General features: G+C 45.5%; 1 protein-coding gene and 1 long non-coding RNA gene across 2 annotated transcripts in view; one reads left to right on the forward strand and one right to left on the reverse strand.

The window, feature by feature from the left end:
* DUSP14 (dual specificity phosphatase 14) overlaps nucleotides 1-767 on the reverse strand; it is a 22,429-nt gene extending 21,662 nt beyond the window's left edge. The window contains exon 1 of the mRNA XM_006154433.3: nucleotides 668-767. The gene's annotated coding sequence lies outside the window, so the exon portion shown is untranslated. The remainder of the gene's footprint in view (nucleotides 1-667) is intronic.
* LOC102492181 (uncharacterized) lies at nucleotides 22-5,951 on the forward strand. The gene is made up of 3 exons (XR_335400.2): nucleotides 22-196; nucleotides 1,234-1,408; nucleotides 5,922-5,951. It is a non-coding gene; the product is annotated as an uncharacterized LOC102492181 (long non-coding RNA).

Consider the following 5,951-nt stretch of genomic DNA (forward strand, 5'->3'; position numbering starts at 1 on the left):
TGCGTCTCCGTGCCAGGCGGTGTGGCTCCGGCGCGCTCAGGGCTCCGGTCCCTGGCCCTGTCCTCACCTGTGTCACGTGCGCGGCCCTTCCCTCCCCCACGTCAGCGCCTAGTTTGAGGCAGGGGTACGGGGGGCTGTACTACGGTGCTTTCTGGTGTGAGAGCATGGAGACAAGAAAACCCCACGAATAGAAAAGGTGTGAAGACCGCGGCGGTGACTAAGCGCCGCCTCTCACTCCTCCCACCGTCTCTCCAGCACCCGGGGAGCCCGGGCTGGGGCCAGCGGGAAGGGAACCTGAGTCTCAGTGCAGGCGCTGGGTGGATTGTGCTTGGGTAGACAGAGGCAGTTTCTGGGGGAAACCAGACTGAGGCTCACGGCAGCTTCTGCCTGCCCTGAGACCCCCGAACCACCAGTCCTCACCGGTCCCACCGAATGTCAGAGCGTCGGGCCACGGCCGTGGGGCCACAGGCAGCGCTGCAGGTGTCCGGGCCCAGGCCTGACACACGGATTCGGTAGCGTTTATCTGCCGGGTCGCTCCGAGGGAAAATCATGCCCTCCTGCTTCTGGCAGGTGAACGGAGACCCCCGGGGCATAAGCGACTTCCTGGAGGCTCTACAGTGAGTCAGACACCCTGGAGTCCTGACTCTATGCCCAGGCCTTTACTCACCAGACCCTGCTCCTCGCCGTTGTAAATCGTTGGCATCCGAACTGCTGAACAGTCAGAGTTGTCACAGGTTTGGGGGAGGGGTTCGTGAGCGGAGTCAAGACAGCGCTTTGGGTTTCCAGCTCCCGGCATCTTCTACCACGAGTTCTAAGGCTTTTTCCTGCTTTTTGTGGTCCACACCAGTCCAACTGACTCGGGCATCCAGTAGGTCCTCGCCTATCTAAAAGTTCCCTCTGCTTCCTAGACAGTAGAACTTCAAAGGCATTTTGGGGGCAATCCTGGGAGAACCCCAAAGGACTAGACTGGAGAGATTGATTTTTGCCATCATAAAAAGAGAAAGTTTTAAAATTAGGCAAAATTTGTGAGAAAGCAAAAATGAGATTCAAGGTGAAGCACTGGAAGTTCAAATCTTGCCTGGGAAAGGCATCTTCCCCGGGAAAGGCATCTTCCCCACACACAATTGTTCCATCAGTTCATCTGGAGACTTATTTTTATCTTGTCGATAGGAAAATGGCAAACCTCTAACAGAAATGACTGTGTGCTACTTGTCTCTGCTTCTCCCCCCACAGTCCTTCCTTCAGTTAATTCAATGACTCAGCAGACCGATCCGTCCCTCTTCAGATTCCAGCTTGTTAGAGGCAGGTTTCCAGAGCGAGCTCGTTAGTGACAAGGAGCTGGGCATTTTCATGGATCCTGAAACCAAGCCTACCATGCAGAATCACGCTCCCATCAGCAAAGAAAGAGGTGGGCTAAAATAGAGTTGCGTGTGATGTGTGTGTGAGGATTTAGAGATGAGAAAAGAGGGGAGAAGTGCTCAAGCGGGTAAAACCTTTAAGTGACTGCGCATTCATGCCTGCGGGTTGGAAGGAGCTGTCTGCCTTTACAGTGTGGACGTATGGGCTTATCGATGCCCCTTCAAAAAACACACTTCTGGGGCCGGCAGGTGGCGTGGTGGATTCCCATATGGCTGACCAGGGTTCGAGTGCTGGACCCGGCAGCTTGCTTTCTCCCTTTCTCTCTCTCTCTCTCTGGTTAAATTAAAATAATAATAATAGTAACAATAAATGAAAATAACTAATTCTTTAGAAACACACACACACACACACACACACTTCTGAGGTACTATCTCATAGACCAGTGCCATCCAGCAGAACTTTGCGTGAAGAGGGACATGTTCTGTGTCTCCTCTATCCAGTAGTCACCATAGCCTTGTGTGGATACTGAGCCCTTGAAATGTCACAGATTGTTTGAAGAACTACATTTTTTTTATAAAAAGAATTATTTTTGGAGGGGCCGGCAGGTGGCATGGTAGTTAAGGTTCGCTAGATTCCCACATAGCTGACCGAGATTTGTCACGGACCTGGTGGCTTTCTTTCTCTCTCTCTCTCTCTCTCCCTCTCTCTCCCTCTCTTTGTCTCTCTCACTCTGTCCCTCTCTGATCAAATTGAATAAATAAATCAAGTTAAATAAAATAACTTTTTTTTTTTGGAGAGGACTTTTGTTATAGGGCGCATGCGCTCATCAGAAAGACAGAGAAAGACAGACAGACAGAAAGCAAGAAATCACCCCCTACGGGGGATGGCCACGCCACAACCTCTTCTCCTCCATTCTCCTCTTGGGATCTTGGGCATGCACGCACACGCTCCCGACGTGATATTAAGCCACCGGGTCCAAGACTCGAACCACGGCCGACTACATGAGAGTCCAGTGATATAGCCATTACGCCAACTGCTGGTAATTCTTTTAAAAAAATTATTTTGGGACTAGCAGATGGCATGGTGGTTAAGGCACTGGACACACCCACATGGCTGAACACAGTTCAATTTCAGACCTGGTGGCTTGCTTGCTCACTTTATCTCTCTCTCTGGCCAAATTAAAAAATAAGTGAATGAATAAACAAACAAAATAATTCTTTTTAAAAAGAAATTATTTTATTTTAAATAAAATTATTTTATTCTGTTTCTCCTTGTGGGAGTCCAGGGCCCTTAACCACCACACCACCTGCTGTCCCAAAGAAGAACTTAATTTTTTACTTTATTTTCTTTTAATCAATTTAAATTCAAATAACCACATGTAGCTACTGACTACATCATTGTACAGCACATTTCTAGATATAAATATGTGCTTTTTTTTTCCCTATAGAGTGTGCACACTCACCAGACAGAAATAGATAGAAAAAAATGAGAAATCATTCCCTAGGGGGGATGGCCATGCCACAATCCCTTGTCCTCATTCTCCTCTCAGGATTTTGGGCATGCAAGCACACATGCCTGGCTTGATCTTGTTTTAAGAATTATTTTACTTTATCCATTTATTTATTTATTTCAGTTTAACTAGAGAGGGACAGAGCAAGCGAAAGAATGAGAAAGCAAGCCGCCAGGTCCAGGACTCCAACCACAGTCGGCCATGTGGGAGCCCAACGCCTTTAACCACTACACCACCTGCTGGCCCTACCTGGCTTGATTTTCAAGCCACCAGGTCTGGGATTCAAGCTGCACAGCCCGCCATGTGGAATCCAATGCCTCAACCTCCACACCACCAGCCGGCCATGTGCCTTTCTTTGTAGGTGTCAATCATTTTAAATGTAGACAGAGGTCGCCTGCAGGAAAGTACAACTTGTTTGTGCCCAGGGAGAGTTTCAGTCCTGACTACAACTAAACAGCGGTGCTTTGGAGCAGCTCAGCTTCTGTGCAGAATGAGAGCTGATCTGATTAGACACAGTAAGTAGTGGGTGGGAACTTCTACCCAGCTTAGCTTCTGATGTCTGCCTTTCCAAAAATACTCTCCCTAACTGCTTGGACAGTGACTGCTCCTTAGTCACACTTTTATGGGCCCCTCAGAAGAATATTTGTAGCTTCCATTCGTATCATCGTCTTTGGTAAACACATTAGCAACAGCTTTGATATATTGGTCAGAATTGGGGAACAGAGCAGACCAAGGCTCCCCCCTCTACAGAAGTTTGATTTCAGGGTGCCATCAGGTTTGGTTGTTCAATATGTTTTGAAGGCCTGCTTCCTAGCAACTATAATTCCAGATTATATGCCATTGATGCCTATAAAAGTGCAAATCCCTGGGGACCAGCAGGTGGCATGGTGGTTAAGACACTGGACACTTCCACATGGCCCACCACGGTTCAAGTGTTGGACCTGGTGGCTTGCTTTCTCACTCTTTCTCTGTCTCTCTCTGGACAAATTAAAATAAATAAATGAATAAATAAAATTAAATATTCTTTTTTAAAAAAGTACAAATCTCCTGAGAGTAAATCTTTTTTAATAATTATTTTATTTTTTATTTTATTCATCATCATTATTTACTTTTTAAAAATTTTATTGAAGTTGACTAGGGAGAGACAGAGAGAGAAGGAAAGTGAGAAAGCAAGCTGCCAGGTCCAGAACTTAAACCACACACAGTCAGCCATGTGGGAGTCCAGCTGCCTTAATCACCACACCAACTGCCAGCTCCAATAATTATTTTATTTAACTTTATTTGTTTATTTATTTATTTAAATTTGACCAGAGAGTCATAAAGTGAGAGAGAGAAAGAGAGGTAGTGAGAAAGCAAGCCACCAGGTCCAGGACTCGAACCGTGGTGGCCCATGTGGGAGTGTCCAGTACCTTAATCACCATGTCAGTTGCCAACCCAGAGGGAAGTAAATCTTTAAGCAACTATCCTTTGGCAGATTTGAAAGGGACAGTAGACACCAGGTATCTGGGAGAAAACTCTAGGAATGTGGAAAAGGTAAAAGAACAAAAAGTCTCAAAACACATTTTATCTACTATGAAAATTTACTTGTGCTATTTTTTTTTTTTTGAGAGGATTTTGCCATAGGGTGCATGCACTCATCATAAAGATGAGAGAGACAGAGAGACAGAAAGCGAGAAATCACACACCCCCCCAGGGGGGATGGCCACACCGCAATCCCTTCTCCATTCTCCTCTCGGGATTTTGGGCACGCATGCACACGCGCCTGGCGTGAATTTAAGCCAGACTATTACAAGGATTAACTAGATTTTATTACATGTAAAATACTTTGAACGTCTACTTTTAGAGTTTTATCCATTTTTTTTCCAATAATAAATGTCACATTACAAAAAAAAAAGGAAAAATCATCAGTCACCTTAAGTTATCATACAACAAAACAACAATGAACCACTGAGTTTTTTCCTGGCCTTTTAAATTTTTTTAAAGAATTATTGGGACCAGCAGTTAGTGTAATGGCTATGTCACTGGACTCCCACGTAGTCGATCACAGTTCAAGTCCTGGACCCGGTAGCTTAAACTCACACTGGGCGCGTGTGCGTGCGTCCCCAAGATCCCAAGAGGAGAATGGAGAAGGGATTGCAGTGTGGCCATCTCCCCTGGGGAGTGATTTCTCGTTTTTTGTCTCTCTGTCTCTCTCTGTCTGGCAAGCGCACGTGCCCTATAGCAAAAACCTCTCCAAAAAAAAAAAAAAGATTTTATTTATTGTCTTTTAATTTGCTAAAGGACATATGTGCTCACCAGAGAGAAACAGAAAGAGATGGAAAGTGAGAAAGTAAGCAGCCTTGTCTTGGGCCATAGTCTGCCATGTGGGAGCACAACACCGTAACCACCACGCCACTTGCTGGTCCCCCTTTTATAAGTTTTTTAATCTTTTTGCCATAGGGCGGGCACCACTACGCCCTTTCTTTTTGCTTTGCTTTTCTTTGTTTTGGCTTATAAAGAAATAGGAGTTTATTAACTCACAGTTCTGGCAGCTGCAAGTTTTTAAATCTTTTTAAGAAATGTATTTCTTCCATGAATGACAGAAAGAGACAAAGAGATAGCTCCCCAACAGAGGTGATGCCACGATCCACCCCCAGCCTCAGCCAGCCCTGGATTCTAGGCATATGCACATACCCAGAGTACTCAGGGAGGTCTCCAGACATGAACCCAAAACCTTCCCATGTGAGTAGTCAGCCTCACAGAAAATCACATTTAACATCTGTGCCACTGTCCAGTCCCCTCTGATCTTTTTTCCATGCAAGACTTTTAAGTTTCCTTTACATACTTATAAGCAGAGCATACATACAGTTTTGTACCCCGACAAGCTTCCTGAGCTCGGCATTACATAAGAGAAAATGACAGCATGTCTAATATAAGTAGTTAATTTAAAATCTGCACAATTCTGCCTTTAGTTCAATCCTAGGGCTGTGGTAATGAAGCAGTGATGAGAATACCAAGATAAACATCCTTGCAAAATGCACATCTGTCTGTCTGCACATGTGTTGTCTTTCAGATCTTCAGTGTCCCTCTGCAAGACTTCAGC

This window comes from Tupaia chinensis, unplaced genomic scaffold, assembly GCF_000334495.1.
Source record: "Tupaia chinensis unplaced genomic scaffold, TupChi_1.0 Scaffold000407_4, whole genome shotgun sequence".
In the NCBI taxonomy this organism is placed as follows: domain Eukaryota; kingdom Metazoa; phylum Chordata; class Mammalia; order Scandentia; family Tupaiidae; genus Tupaia; species Tupaia belangeri.